Consider the following 15,825-nt stretch of genomic DNA (forward strand, 5'->3'; position numbering starts at 1 on the left):
AGACCTGCCTCTTGTTTCACCCAATATGCCTGCAGGAGTTCCTTATATTGATTTAGTCATCACAGCAATACTATGAGGCATTATGAATTTGTCTAATTAGGAATTTGAGGATTAGAGCTGGTGGGTAATAAGCACCTAATGGATCCAGAGTTGATGAGTACCGGAACCAGGATTTGAGGTCAGCTTTCCTTTAACCCAATGCCCAAGTTCTCGGTACAAGAATTTTTCCTCCACGTCCAAAACCTTGCCTCTTGGTCGGACTCTGTCTTTTCAAAGAGCTGGACCTGTCCCTTCCCTGTTCAGTCTATTAATGGTGACCTGTTGTCCTTAGGAACAAGGAAACCTGTCTCCCAGATTCCTGGAGGATTCTCTCAAATGGTCTTCGGGGGTGGGGGGGGGATGCCTAGGGGATCATCAGGTGGGTAAGAATAGAGTTAATCAAGAAGATAAGAAGTTAAAAGACAACAGGGACCTGCGCATTCTTTTTAGGGCCACACCCATGGCATTTGGAAGTTCCCCGGCAAGGCGTCAAATAAGAGCTGTAGCCTCCAGCCACAGCCACACAGATACATAACCACAGCCACAACCACACAGCCACACAGCCATAGCAACACAGGATCCAAGCTGCACCTGCGACCTACACCACAGCTCATGGCAACGCCGCATCCTTAACCCACTGAGCAAGGCCAGGGATGGAACCCGCGTCCTCATGGATACTAGTTGGGTTCGTTACCGCTGAGCCACAATGGGAACTCCTGGAGCTGCACATTCTCTAGGGGGAGTGCCTCGAACAGCAAGATAGCCTTTCGCACTGAGGAGGCAACCCTTGTTCTCCTCCCAGCGCAGAAGGCTGACTGGAGCAGACTGAAACTCTCTAGGGAGAGGGCATTTGGGGTGAGCACCCTTCTCTCGAATGTCAAGAGTTGAAGAGTCCAAGCTAATGCGGAAGCCCGACCACGGCAACGAAGTCATAAGTTAGACACAGGAGGCCACCACTGTAGGGCCACTTCTGACCCTCCCCACGGAAAAGTTCTCGTGTCTTATCTTTGGTCATAACAAGGAAGGGACCACTCGGACCCTCTTGTCCTACGTCTACCTCTTAGCCAGTCTTTTGGAGGAGAGACTCTAAAGATAGACTGGCAACTTAGAAAAAGAAAAAGAAAAGAAAAGAAGAAGAAGAAAAACAGAAAGCTGGGGGTAGGGTGAGAGATGGGGAAGGCCCTTGGTCCAAACTACAGACCCAGCGACCAAGAAGAAGAGATCGATTTAGCATAATTTTAATATTTCCCCGTTTGATTCTGAGAGGACAGATCCTTCTGACTTAACCTGCAGTTAGCCAGAATATTTGTATTTGTAGTTCCCATGGTATTTGGTTTCTTCAGCCTGAACAAGTGAGAGTTTATCATGGAACAGTATCTTTTCATTTGAATTTGGCTTTTTAGTTTGTTTTCCTGCTTGAAGACTCACTATCTTGTTAGCATGTGGTTCCTGGACTGTCTACGGATTTCTTTGATGAAAGCCTCAAGGTAAATTGGTTTACTTTGCCTCCTGAGATAGTAATTTAGATAGACAAGAAAAATCAGACTCTTGAACACTTTCATTGGGCCTTTCATGATCAAATCCACCCATAAACCAGCGGAAATAAGTAACAGTGAGGGATTAACCCCTTGCCAACAGAAAGAAACCCATTCTAGACTGGGGATCTGTCTCTAGCCTTAGCTGTACCATCACCTCCCGGACACCCAATCATGAGATCATCTCTGCATTTTCAGGAACAGGACAAGCATCCCAGTAGAGGCCCTGCCCTGCAGAGTAGCTCTGTCCCCTTCCCACCTCTTGTTCCACCCCTCACTGGGGGGTGGATGGACTCAAGTCTGTGGCCACCTCAGGCCAAAAGTGCAACCTGTGGCCACCTCTCCCCTGAACACTAACCCCTTGGACGGACTCCCATGGGCTATGTGGGACCTTGGGGAGGGGCTTGTGCTGGCCCCGGATGCTGTTGCAGATTGATCCCCAAGGAATTCTGGGGTGCTGATCCACAGAACATGGTGTAGAAGGGGGATCACGGGCTTCAGTGGGCACATCCCTCCTGGCCTTGCAGAATCCTTCCCCCCAAGGGGGGGCAGGGCTGCGGGAGCACCAGAGTAGGCCTTCTAAGCATGGGAGCCTGGGGGCTTGGGCCTAAGGGTATTCACACTCAGACCCTCTCGCTTCCTCATTTCTGTATTTCCTGGCTCTGAGATGTGGTCAATACATCAATTTTATTTATTTATTTATTTTATTTTTTTGTCCTTTTGCCTTTTCTAGGGCCGCACCTGTGGCATACGGAGGTTCCCAGGCTAGGGGTCTAATCGGACCTGTAGCCGCCGGCCTAAGCCAGAGCCACAGCAACGCAGGATCCGAGCCTCGTCTGCAACCTACACCGTGGCTCACGGCAACGAGGGATCGTTAACCCACTGAGCAAGGCCAGCGATCGAACTGCAACCTCATGGTTCCTTGTCAGATTCGTTAACCACTGAGCCACGATGGGAACTCCTTATTATTTATTTTATTTTTTTTCACTTTTAAATAAATGTAATTAAACAAAAATCCCTGGAGCAAGATACATCTACAGTCCTCTGTCTTGTCTCCAATCACTGTCCAGGGTGAGTAGCACACCCGCTAGACCACCCCAGGCTCTACTCATTCCAACAGCACCAGAGGTTGAGACCAGAGCAGTGGGATGGAGGGGAGACTGTGTGTCCACCAGGGTCCTAGCCCCTCCCTCTGCAAGGGTCACACCTCCCTGCCCTGCTGAACCCGCTCACTGTGAGGTGAGCGCAGTGAAAGGTGTCGCTTCCAGGTTGATGCTTTGGGAGCAAGCATGTACTTAAGCCCTCCTGACTCTCCCTCCATCCCGCAGTCAGTGGTGCTTCCAGGAGCACCTGCTCCATCTGCCTGGGCCTCAGAGGGCAGCTGGTTTCCGGGCCCCCCAAGTGACCTGGGATGGACATGTAGCCTGAAGGAGAATTAAATCTGGGGTGTCTGACGTCATCGAGATTTTCCTAACCCAGCCTGAGTGATACAGGGTCCAGTGCTGGTTATTTCCAGCAGAATGGAAAGTATATTCCAGCTTTTCCTCCGAGTATCTGGCCTTTAGTTCTGCCTCTCCCTAAAAATGTTTGCCAAGTTAGTTAAACTTGGGGAATCTCTTGCCCAGCCCTTTCAGTCTGGTGAGGTCACTGGAAAGAACAAAATCCAAACAAGATGATTCTGCTCTAGGAGTTCCTGTTGTGGCTCAGCGGGTAAAGAACCCGACTTGTGTCCATGAGGATGTGGGTTCAATTCCCAACCTCACTCAATGAGTTAAGGATTCAGCACCACCACAAGCTGAGGTTGCTGTGGCTGTGGTGTAGGCCAGCAGCTACAGTTCTGATTTGACCCCTAACTTGGGAGCTTCCATATGCCACATGTGCAGACTCCCCCCCCCCAAAAAAAAAAGAAAGAAAGGAAGAAATTACCAATGAGGGTGTCCCCAAGCCTGAAAGAGCAAGAATTCAGACTCCTTTGCTCCCTGAGTCCCTCCAACGACCCTCCCCAATTAGGGGAGTCAGGGAGAGGGAGCTGTCTGACTCACTTGGAACCACTGGGGGGCCGCAGAGCAATGATGGTAGGAGGACAACAGAAATGAGAAGAAATGGGGCCTGTTTTTCGAGGGCTGGCTTCTGGAAGAAATAACACACCACGCCCATGAAAGGTCTTTAAGACAACCTCCCATGGAACACTGACTGGGGCAGAGTGTGAACCACTCTAAAAGGTCCCAGCAACCTGGAGGGGCCGGTTGCCAAGGAGACGGCAGAAAGGGATGCAGTCCACCGGGGCAGGTGTCTTGGGACATGAGAAGGTGCGAAGGGAGGCTGCCCAGGTTTCCTGCGATCTGCGTGCAAGAGCCTCCCCCCCCCACCCTACCCCCCCCCCCCCGCGCTCTCTTCTGCACCCACATCCGGAATCTCGCACAGCCTTCTGAAGGGCCACTGCCCCCATCTCTATGGCCTTCAGTGAGGAAACAGGCTCCCAGGGGTGGAGTAACAGCGCTGGAATGAGGGCCCCGGCGCAGGCCTGGGCGACTTTAAAGGCCCTGTCTCTCCCTCGCGCCACACGTCTGTCTGCCTTTTCGAGAACTCTTTCGAGTGGCGGCCTGTCAGCCGTGGGTCTGGAAGTGCCGGTGGCATGTGTTCCATTAAAGCCCTTGCCCTCGCTCCCTCCCTCCCAAATTAGGTGGTTACATTTTTTCTTCATGGAGCCACTGGCAGCTCCCACTGCCTGCGGGCCCTAATTGAGCAGCAGTCTCCAGGGGGTTCTGCTCTGCTATTTCCTGATGAGCAAGGGGAGAAGGGAGCAGAGAATGCGACCCTGCTCATTAATGCGGGGCCCCTGTTTATCATTCCTCCTGTCGGCATCCCCACTATTTTAATTAACCATCTTTGCCATTGGGCCAGCAAGTGATTGTTCTCAGTATTGTTCAAATCACTTGGATGGATCCCTTTAAAGGTGCAGGCTTCCCCCTCCATCGGCTGTTGCTAATTAGAGCAAAAGAAGCTTTAACTCCTGCAGAAGGCCTGCAAGTCAGGTAGGAGGCGACCCTTATTAGCACAGGGAAGATTACAAGCCCTGCTGTTATTATCCAGGCCCTGGTCGCCCTTCTGAAAGTCACTGCTTGCTAAGAGGGAGGGTTGATCTGATGTAGTTTCGCCCGACAGAGCAAAGTTACAAGATAATTTTTTATTCTAACAACAGGAGAGGATAGCAATTACCTTCCATGGTGGAGGGTAATTTTCCACTTAAGCATCAGGTAAAAAGGCAAAGGAAAAAGCAAAAAAAAAAAAAGGAAAGAAAAAGCAAAAAAGAACAACCCTCTCTTAAGTCCAACTGTGAAAAAAAGATTGTATTAAAAGAAGTTCAGCAAAGAAAGCTACCCTGTAACTCAGGACCGAGTAGTAAAGACTCTCCAGGGACTGGTTCTAAAAAACACCCCCTGGCGTGTCAGAGTCCACTTACAGGCTGGCTCTGTGGAGGAAAGCATGACAGAGAGCAAAGCAAACAATGTGAAAGACTATAGAGTGTATTGTAGAAATGGCTTTGCAAACCTGCTTTCAGATCCAGCTAATGGAGGGACAAACAGGTGTGGCTCCAGCATGGTCACGAGGAACCTGAACTGGACCCGTGACTTGTCATCGGTCCTGACTTCTGAAGCCTGTTATGGACACACTTTCTCTGTGGCAGTTATCTGTGGGTTATCTGTGAGTTATCTGTGGGTTATCTGTGAGTCTGAAAATGCAGCACGTTCCCCTGATGTTTTCCCCTCCTGTGACTAAGGATGCCTGACGTCCGGTTGTGGAATCCCCTTAATTGAGTTCAAGCACCCCCACTGCTTCCTAAGGACTCCTGCCTTTGAAAGAGTGAATATACAAATGCACAATGACCAGACCATATATAAAAACTGATCCCTGTCCCAAGGTCTGCCACACCCAGCCCATTATCGAGGCTAAGCAGCCCCAGAGGCCAAGACTTGGAGGAAATCAGACGGCTATCTCCAGCAACAGTTCAGGAAGACAAAAACAGTCCCTAGAACAACTGGCCCCAAAGGGCCTGGACTTGCTTAACAACTGCCAGCTTCCCTCATGTGTGTCCTCACTTTCAACTTGGGACCAATCAGAGAACGCCAACTATGCATCTAACCAATCACAAAGGAGCCCTGCTCCTATTGGCCCACCCCTAACTTCCCAATTCAGCAGCCTCCAATCAGGGCACACCTGGAGCCCTCCCTCTCTCCTCTAAGAAGCTCCCTGCTCCCCTGCTGACCCTTGAGTCTCTGCCGAATGCGAGTGGAGGTGGCTGCCTCCCTGGGCACAGCAAGCTCTGAGTGAGTAGCCTCTGATTTTCTCGTTTGATTGATCGTTATTCCTGCATTGCCTTCTCTCTCTCTTCTCTGCCCCAGTTCTTCTTGGAGCCATCCCCCCTCTTTTCCCTCCGTGTCGGGGTCACATGTTTAACAATTTCACGGGTTCATTATGCCGGACCCTTTCCAGGTTGGCCTAGGTTAGTTGGTGAGTTACTTACTTCATGTGTAAGACATTATCCCAAATTTTAGGAGTTTCATGCAGCACCCACTCATTATCTTACCATGTCTGTGGGTGGGGAATCTAGGCATGGCTGATCTGGGTGCCTCTGCCCCCAGTCTCTCACAAGGCTGCCACCCAGGTCTCTCCTGGGGGTGCTGTTATCTCGAGGCCCAGCTGGGGCGGGATCTGCTTCCACACTCACTCGGTGGTTGAAGGCAGGCTTGTTGCACATGAGCTGTTGCCTCTAGGCCTTAGCTCCTCCTGGGCTGTTGGCCAGAGGCCACCCCTAGTTCTTGTACCGTGAGCGGCTCACAGAATGGCAGCTGGCTTCATCAGAGGCAGCAGGGAGGCTGAGAAAGAGCTGGTGAGACGGGAGTCACAGCCTTTTAGAGCCTAATCTCAGAAGTGACATCCCCTTGCTTTGGCCATCCTTTGTCATTAGAAGCAAGTCACCATCCAGCTCACAGTCCAGCCCATGAAGCCCAGAAGGCAAGCGCCACTGGGAGCCACTAGGGGGCCACCTGTCACTATTAGCCAGACCTGCTCTTTATTTCATTCTATCTGTGTCGCCCTCTTGGCACAAAACCTCCCCTCTTTTTCAGCTCGTTCCACCCTCTCTTAACTTCCAAATGTTATGAGCAAAGTCTTCTCCTTTCCCCCTTTAAGAAAACAGCAAAGGACCTGACTCCTTTTCAAAAGGACAAGCGTTCCCACTGTCCTCTCAGTCCAATCCTGGGAGTGAGACCCAATGGCTACTACTGCTTCCAGACATTTTGGAGATTATTTTGCTTGAGCCACTGGCAACAGACCCAGGACTGAAGCTGACATTTTGTTTCTTTCCTCAAGATCCTCAGGCCACCAGAACACTCTGCAATTCTGCTCACTGTCCTGCTTTAGGCTACTGGGGTGTCACATGGATCAGTGACAAGAAAGCTTCTAAGCAGGTGGCCATGGTGTTTTAGGGCTGCCCAAACCGAGGCTGTCTCTCCCCTCTCTTTATTACACTCTGACTCTTTTAACTGGCAATTCCAATATTTAGATATGAGGTACAGTTTTCAGCTCCCTGCCAAAGGTAAAATTCTGGGATATTTTGAATTTAGCTAGCTCCAGAGCTGATGTGGCTAAAGAATGGAGGTGGTGGGGAGACACAAAGGGATTTTTTGCCTCTAACCAACCATCACCCGCCTGAGAGTGACAGTGGGGAATTCTTCCCCCAAGCTGAGGGGATGTCCTGATCTTTCTGAATAACCTTTCCTGGGGCAAAGATTGCTGCCCACAATGAAGTCTATTAATAACCTCCCCCAGGGCTCAATCCATGAGGTTCATAGTAAATTTCCATTAGATGTTTCTTCTGGTTCATTTGGGAAACAAGGGATGAGTCTTTGTATGCAAATTAAGGGGACGAACTTTCCAAACAAAGGAATTTCAGAGAAAGAATTTGAATGTGGAATTCATTTATCTCCAGCATAAACCTCATAGACCCAGGAAAGGAGGCACCGGTGTTTGGTTTGCCTTAACCAAGAAAATATAATATTAATAGCCTCTGATCCTGTAAGCCTAGTGGATAAAAACAATGGATAAGGCTCATTTGGAGGTTCTCTGAGGATCCCTATTTCATGCTTTTTTAAAATGCAAAGACAATTTATACATGTGCTTATTACCCTTAAGGAAAGATGAAACTCACAGGTTGTGAAGTCTGCTTGCAGCGTAGGGCCATTCCAAGGAGGCTGGGGAATTTCTTGCAGCCCACCCCACTCCTTCCACTCACCCCCAACATTCCTGCTCACTCCTGCTGGACTAGTCTATCTCCGAGCATTTCCTAAACTCCTTTGGTGCTTGAATTTAGAAATATGAGCACCATATAATGCAGAAACCATTATTTTGAGTAAGACCGAAAAGTCTCATTTTTAAATTAGCTTGCAGTAGCCCAAATCCATGTTTTCCTTCCCAGGGGGTAGAGCTCAACTGCTCATGGTCATGCGATGATTGCACATCCAAAGATCACAGACATCTCCAGATCAAGGAGCCAAGGCCAAACACATCTTCTCTCCTACCTGGATTCTCACTTCCACTCTCTCTGTCCATCATGCACCAGTCACACCAGCACATTAATGTGTCACCAAATTCTGCAGCTTGTCCCTCCAAAACTTCTCTCACCATGATTATTTCTTTGGAATTCACAGGCCCAGTCTTGGTCAACCTTTTTGATCTTGTGCTTGGCTTTTTGTAGTAGTCTCCTACCTGCCCTCCAAGTGAAAACCAGAAAAGTTTCATAAAAGCGTAGATGAGGCAGAGCCACTGCAATTGTTTCTAGAATGAGGCCCAAGATCTTCAGCTTCCTTCTTTCCTTCACGCCCCATATTCACCCTTTTAACATTTTCAAAAGACATCGAGAATTCTACCATTTTGTTCCACCTCCACTGCCTCCACCCACGCCCACACCGCCATGATCTTATGCCTGGATTTTGGCAGTGTCTCCCGTCTGGCTTCATAGCATCTGCTCTTGGCCTCTACGTGTTGTTATCATAGCACGTAGAGTGACGCCTTTTAAACATCATGGAGTTCCCATTGTGGCTCAGTGGTAATGAACCCGACTAGTATCCATGGGGATGCAGGTTCGAACCCTGGCATCTCTCAGTGCGTTAAGGACCCAGTGATGCTGCACGCTGTGGTATAGGTTGCAGACCCGGCTCGGATCCTGCACCTACACTGGGGCCTACACTGGGGCGTTGCTATGCCTGTGGCTGTGGTATAGGCCAGCAGCTGTAGCTCCAATTCAACTCCCAGCCTGGGGAACATCCGTCTGCCGTGGGTGTGGCCCTAAAAAGCAAATAAAATAAAATTTAAAAAAAATAAAAAGAATAAACATCACATCATGTCGTGCCTACTTAAAGCTCTCCAGTGGTTTTCCTTCTCACCCAGAATAAAAGCTAAAACTCCATTAAGATGGACTAGAAAGTCCTTCACGCCCAGGGGCCCCTCCTCTCTGCCCACCGCCCACCACCTTATTGCCCTCCCCCCACCCCGCTCCCCTATCCACCTCCCCTCCAGCCTAACAGTATCTCAGAGGCACCAGGCAAACTCCTTGCTCAAGGCCTTTCCTTCCACTCTTAGCTCAGTCTGGAAGCTTCCTCCCCACCTGGGCTCCCTTCCTCGCCTCCTTCAGAACAAGGATCAAACAGCACCCTGTCAGCAGGGCCTTGCCCAGGCGCTCCCTGTCCCTCTCCCCCGATCTTACATTCTTCTTCGGCATTTATTATCCTCTGACAGCCCGTATAATTTACTGTCTGTTGAGTTTCTCTCTCCTCTGGAATGTAAACTCACAAGAAAAGGCATTTTGAAAAATTAGTTTGCCACTAATCAATCACCAGAAGCTAAAACACTGCCTGGCAGCCCGCAGGTACTCCAGACCTATTTGTATTAAGGGAACAGAACATACGAGGACACTGAACCCCCTCAGTCCATCCACTCTTACCAGGCCTTCTTACAGACTCATGCTCTCATCATGCTGTGTCCCTTGTCCTTCCTCCAAAGGGCCTGGATTAAAATATGTGTGTACATGTACCTCTATACATATATTCCTTTGCTCTTGTTATTATGTTTTCCCTGTAATGTGTTCCCAATGAACAAACTCCTATTCATCCTTCAAAACCCAGTTCATAGATCTTCCCCTTGCTGTACATTTTCCCCTCTCTTCCTTTCAGCCACATTTACTTACTCCCTTGTCTCCTTCATCAGAATGCTTCGTACAAACCTGTAGTCTGTATTATCATGTGTTATTGCAGGTATTATTTAGCTCTCTGTCCCTTGCAGCCCCTTCCTTTCTGTGACTGCTACAGCACCCTTCCCCAAATCTGAGGCTTTGAGTAGAACAGATGTTCAGTAAACATGTGTTGCACTTTCCATTATGTTGAGAAAGGGGAAGAAAGGAGCTTTGGAAATTATCTCTCATACTCTGAGTCTATCTAACAGAACCTAACATGGTGCCAGGCACGTAAGTTATAGACTTCCAAAGTACTTATAGAATGGTTAATCTGGCATTTCCCACACTTGCCTGGCTATAAGAGGTTACCTAGAAACTGGTCAAAAATATAGATCCTTAGAATCCACCCCAGATCAACCAAATAAGAGTCTCTAGGGAAGAATCCAGAAAACCTTAGATCATTAAATTGCATGAGGGAATCCTATGACCAAGCAAGTCTGCAGAAACTCTGGATGAATCCGCTGCAGCTAACACAATGGCTTAAAGCATATATGACCCAACTGTTATGCTGTTGCCTCGCTTAGTGGCTTTCGCTGTTCTGACAGATAAATAGGGGTGAAAAGTTTTCCTAACATTTCATCTCGCTTCCTTCCTTCCAAATTCTAGACCACTGCTCTGGGCTGGTTGGAGCTGAAGCACAGAGGAGCAGACAACCATGGGGTTTCCCTAATGTTTTTATACGAATTCCTGAGTTAACTTTCGGAGACTTGTCTTCTGTTGGCCTCAGTTCACCCATCTGTAAAATGAATATGATGCCGCCTCCTCACAAGGGTATTGGAAGGTTTAATTATATTTTGAAATTCTTTGCATCTGTCAAAGAGTAGAGATGTGCGAGGTCTAATTATGAGCAACGCGTTAGCATTCCTGGGTTATCATGCCGTTAACGTCAGGTCTGCATTTAAAAGCACAGAATAAAGAGCCCTTGCTTTTCATTTGAAATAGCTCCTTTCTCCGGCTGCTGCCCATGGTGCAAAGAGCCCGAGCACAGAGTCCCTCTTCAGTTCAAAGTGCCTCTGCTGCAGCATTTCTCCGTCATTTCTGGACTCTTAGGAGGGTCAGCTCAAGTACCAGCCGTCAGCCACGCTGGGCTCCATCTGCCCTCTGACACTTGTGAAAGCTCTTTGAGCCTCAGTCACCTCATCTGCAAAATGGAGCCATATGTACACCAAAAGGTAGAAATGAGGATAAGAGAATAGGAACTAAACCAATGGTAATTATTTTTCATGAGAAAAAGAATGTTCAGAGACCAAAGATTGCGTATGGAGAGGAGAAATTTTACTGCCAAGCGAAGAACCCACTGCAGCATTGGGTCTAGGTTCCCAGGGAAGCGATGTGGGGGAGGAGAAATTGGATGAGTTGAAAGGTTCTGAGCTGCTCTTTCCCATACGGAGGAAGCAGAGTCCCACTGTGGCTCAGTGGGCTGAGGACTTGATATTGTCTCTGTGAGGAATGCGGGTTCCATCCCTGGCCTTGCCCAGTGGGATCTGATGCTGTCTCCAAAGCCGATAACATCAGAATTGAGTTAAATTGTAGGACATCCAGCTGGTGTCAAAGGATGGCTTTGGGGTGTTGGAAAACCCACACATCAGAATTGGTGTCAGAATTGCACACTGATCACATCTAAGAAACATCTTCACAACAACATCTAGCTTGGTCTTGGGCCAAACAAATGGACACCATACCCGAGTCAAGTTGACACCAAGTTATCCATCACAACGCTCAATTCCATTCTTTTTTTTTTTTTTTTTTTTTTTATCGCCTCACCTATCGCATATGAAAGTTCCCAGACTAGAGGTTGAATGGGAGCTGCAACTGAGGCCTACACCACAGCCATGGCAACACCGGATTCAAACCACAACCTGCAACCTATACCACAGGTGGTAGCAATGCCAGCTCCTTAACCCACTGAGCGAGACCAGGAATGAAACTTGCAACCTCACAGAGACAGCATTGGGTCCTTAACCCACCGAGCCACAACGGGAACTCCTCAATTCCTTTCTTAGGCTGTCATCCTGCAGGGGTGGAAACCAATGGCTTCCCCATCTTCCTCTTAGTTTTCCAGCCTCTTCTGTTAAGGCGGAGCATGACTAGAAGAATGAGCAGACAAACAGAAGGAGGGGACGAGGGGCATTACAGCATTTATGCAAAGCTACTGTGCTTTCCAAAGTGATTCTCAGTCAATGTTTAAAATATAACCATTTTTTCTTCCTTTTTCATATTTGGCTAATTTCATGTCTGTCCCCACACACCCTCTCTCCCAATCGTTTACACTTGAACAAATTGTCTGAGAAAAGCTGGAGAAATTGTGGTTACTTCCTCCAGGGAACCTAGAAAATGATTTTTAAAATGTGGCAATGGATAAAAATTGGAATGCAGATGAAATGAAGGCAGACTTTGGCACAGAGTAAAAGTATTTCTCCCTAAACATCCTGCCCAGCTCCTTGTTAGGTAACGGCACCACCCAGCCTGGAGAAGAACAGTTCTCTTATCTTCACTGGCCAGCTGGCTCATGGCGTTCTCCAGGCAATAGATCAGAGAGAATTATTTCCAGCTCTCAGCTCCCAACCAGCAACCCAAGGGCCTTCCTACCTCTCTGCTGCCTGCCTTGCTAATTCTGCTTAGTCCACAGCCAGTTTCCAAGAAGGACAGCGCTGGTGTGAGTGGCTGCGGGGGTCCATGTCCATTGTGCAGGAGAAAACATGGAGCGTGGTGATGAGCTGCTCTTCAATGACAGAACCACAATCAGCGTTCATAATAGCCAGTCTCACCTAGTGATGCTTCCGGCCGGGCTGCTAAGCTAACTCAGCTAGAACTAAGCTGAATTCAAGTTCCCTGCCATAGAGGCTGCAACCAGCAGTACCTGCTGATCCATCCAGCTGCCAAGATGGCTTCTCCTGGCTTTTCATGGTGATGATGATGGTGAGATGATGCTGATGGTACCACTTAAACGGAACGTCTACTCTGCGGAGGAGCTCATGCCCTAACACAGTAAAGCATCAAGCTAACAGCCTGAATCCCTGTTTTACAACTGAAGAAACTGAGGCTCACGGTCACTCCCTAAACACAAGTAGCAGACACGGATTCAGCCTCTGGCCAGACACACCCACTCTCCTAAGATGCTGAGACCATGGTGTGGGGCCGGTAGGCACTCGGACCCCATTGCTTTAGAATCTGGGTGTGCAAACTGTACAAGTTTATGCACTAGGAAAATTAAGATTAATTTACCCGATTTCGAATTTACCCCATTAAACATGTCTTTCACACAAATTCACTTCAGACTTGAAGGGTTTTCAAGCCAGACAGTGACGTCATTACTGATACAGGTGACGTGTGCTCTTACATCCCAGCTTTGTTATATATGGAACATACCCAAGCCGGAAAAGGAGAGAAAGAAGCCAGAATTTCACAGAAATGTGTTCCCTGATTGGATCCAGAGAATGCTGAGGCTGGGAAACCTATGCACACAAATAATAAACAAGGTGGAAATGACAGCAGCTGGAAGGCACCCTCCAGCTGTCGTGGGCACTGTGACACCTCGCATGTCTCGAAGTTGACCTCCATCCTGGACCTTTTCCCACAGAAAGACTTTTTTTTTAACTCTCATTTATCGTGGGACTTTTTCCTACGAAAACACCCATTCAACTTCTTTTGAGAATTCCAACAGGAAAATAGATTTCCTTTTATCAAAGAAATTGCTTTAGAGTTGTCTTATACTGGAATATATGTATTCTGTTAAGTGATAGATTCTGAGATAGCTTGGTGGGCTCAGAAATTAATTTCCTTTATGTTTCATGGCCTTGCACCCTGGTTCCCACTGCTGATTGTTCCTCATATATCACTCTCTGCAATTATGAACCCCGCTTGAGAAAAACTAGCTGGAGGAAGCATAAAAGCAGATCAATCAAAATGGGAACCTCCTGGGAAGAAACCCATTCTATTTTCCAGGCCCACAAACATAGGACTAAATGAACTTTCCTTTAATTTATCAAATGCAAGGCATTTTTTCATTCATGCGTTGAACAAGTATTAATTGAGCGCCTACTACATATCGGATACTATTGAAGCACCCAGAGATACGGACAGCAAATCAGACAGTCAAGAAGCCCTGTCCTCGTGGAACTTACGTTCTAGAAACACACACACACACACACACACACACACACACACACACTCACACACACACACACACACTCAGTTCAATTTAGAGGTAATTAGGTTATAAACAGATGTTAAGACCTAAAGGGTTACATTTGTTGTTCAGCACAGGTATCTGCTGGACATCCACAGCCTTAATAATTTCAAATAAAATTTCTTTAATGAAGTATGACATACTTATAAAGTACACAAATCCTAAGTGTATACTCAATGAATCTTTTCAAGAACACATCATTGAAACCATCACTGAAATCAATAAATAAAACACTACTAGCCTCCTGGTACCTCGCCACTCTGCCTCCTCTGATAACTAACCCGTTTCCTTAAAGATACCACCATCCTAACATCTCACCCCATACTTATTAGTTTTGTCTTTTTTGGACTTTATAGAAATTGACCCATACAATAAGTGCTACTGCTTTATGTGTCTGGCTGATCTCATTCAAGTTTGTTTTTTTGTTTTACTTGTCAACTTATTTTTTTTTTTTAGATTTTTCTCTATTGCCATGTATATCAATAGTTGGTTCATTTTTGTTGCTACGTAATATTTCATTGTAGGATGATGTCATAGTTGATCTTCATTCATTCATTCTACTATTGAAATTTGAGTTGTTTCTAGTCTGAGGCTATCAACAACAATATTGATATAAACATCTTTACATATACATTTTGGGGCATGTACCTGTGAATGAAAATCTAGAAGTAAAATTTCTGTGTCATAGGGGACACACAGGGTCAGTTTTAGTAGATATGGCTAAACAGTTTCCTCGAAGGTTTTTTCCCATGTCCACTCCTACCAGTAGTGTGTTTGTGTGAGAGTTCCAATCGCCCTACTTCCTCACCAGCACTTAGTGTTTTGCATCTTTTCGTATTTTTAGCCATTCTAGTTGGGTGTATGAAGGATTTTAATGTAACATATAAATTTGGTGACTGGTGATGTTGAATATCTTTTTATTTGGGGCATTTGAATATTATGTTTGGAAAGGTGTCTCTCCAAGTCTTTTGTCCAATTTTCTATTGTACTATCTGTAATTTTCTTGTTGAATTATACGAATTCTTTGTATATTCTGGACATGACTTGTTTGTAGAAGTTGCAACTTTCTTTTCTCACTGAAGCTTGCTCTTTCCCCTTTCCATATTTTTTTTCTTCTTTTATTTCTATGGCCACACCTGTGGCATATGGAAATTCCTGGGCTGGGGTCAAATGGGAGCTGCAACTGCAGGCCTATGTCACAGCCACGGTAACACAGGATTCACGCCACATCTGTCTCAGCTCATGGCTTAACCCGCTGAGTGAGGCCAGGAATGGAACCTGCATCCTCACAGAGACAATGTCAGGTCCTTAACCTGCTGAGCCACAACAGGAACTCCTCAACATGTTTCTGACCAACAGAAATTCTTCATCTTAAAGTAGTTTATGTTTTTTATATAGTTAGTACTTCTTATGTCTTGCTTAAAAATGCTTTGCTTTCACATCCTGAAGATGTTTTCATATCACTTTCCTCTAGAAGGTTTATGTGGAAACTTTAGTATTTATATTTATAATTTACCTAGAATTAAGTTTAGTATGTACTCTCAGTATGGGTCAAAATTCATTTCTTCCCCCCACATGGATATTTTGTGTCGATGGTTTTTGAGAACACAAAACAGATAACTAAGAGAGGCAGCTGAAAATACTATTAATATTTAGTAACAAAAAGAAAATATTTTATATAGAATGTATGTGAAAAGATGGCCTTAGACCTCTTACATATGTAAGTCATTGTAAGTACTACTGCTTAGATACCGTTAGTATGATTCCCACTT

At 46.7% G+C, this 15,825-nt stretch overlaps 1 protein-coding gene and 1 long non-coding RNA gene across 4 annotated transcripts in view; one reads left to right on the plus strand and one right to left on the minus strand.

Annotated features, from left to right (window-relative positions):
- OXGR1 (oxoglutarate receptor 1) overlaps nt 1-15,825 on the minus strand; it is a 177,253-nt gene that overhangs the window by 44,890 nt on the left and 116,538 nt on the right. The window lies entirely within an intron of this gene.
- Nucleotides 5,846-15,082, plus strand: LOC146398682 (uncharacterized). The gene is made up of 2 exons (XR_014819773.1): nt 5,846-5,902; nt 10,471-15,082. It is a non-coding gene; the product is annotated as an uncharacterized LOC146398682 (long non-coding RNA).

The sequence above is a fragment of the Sus scrofa genome, chromosome 11 (assembly GCF_054392235.1).
Source record: "Sus scrofa isolate SSC_HxYL_T2T_F1_AM1 chromosome 11, Sscrofa_HxYL_maternal_Yorkshire_Landrace_v2.0, whole genome shotgun sequence".
Taxonomy (NCBI): Eukaryota; Metazoa; Chordata; class Mammalia; order Artiodactyla; family Suidae; genus Sus; species Sus scrofa.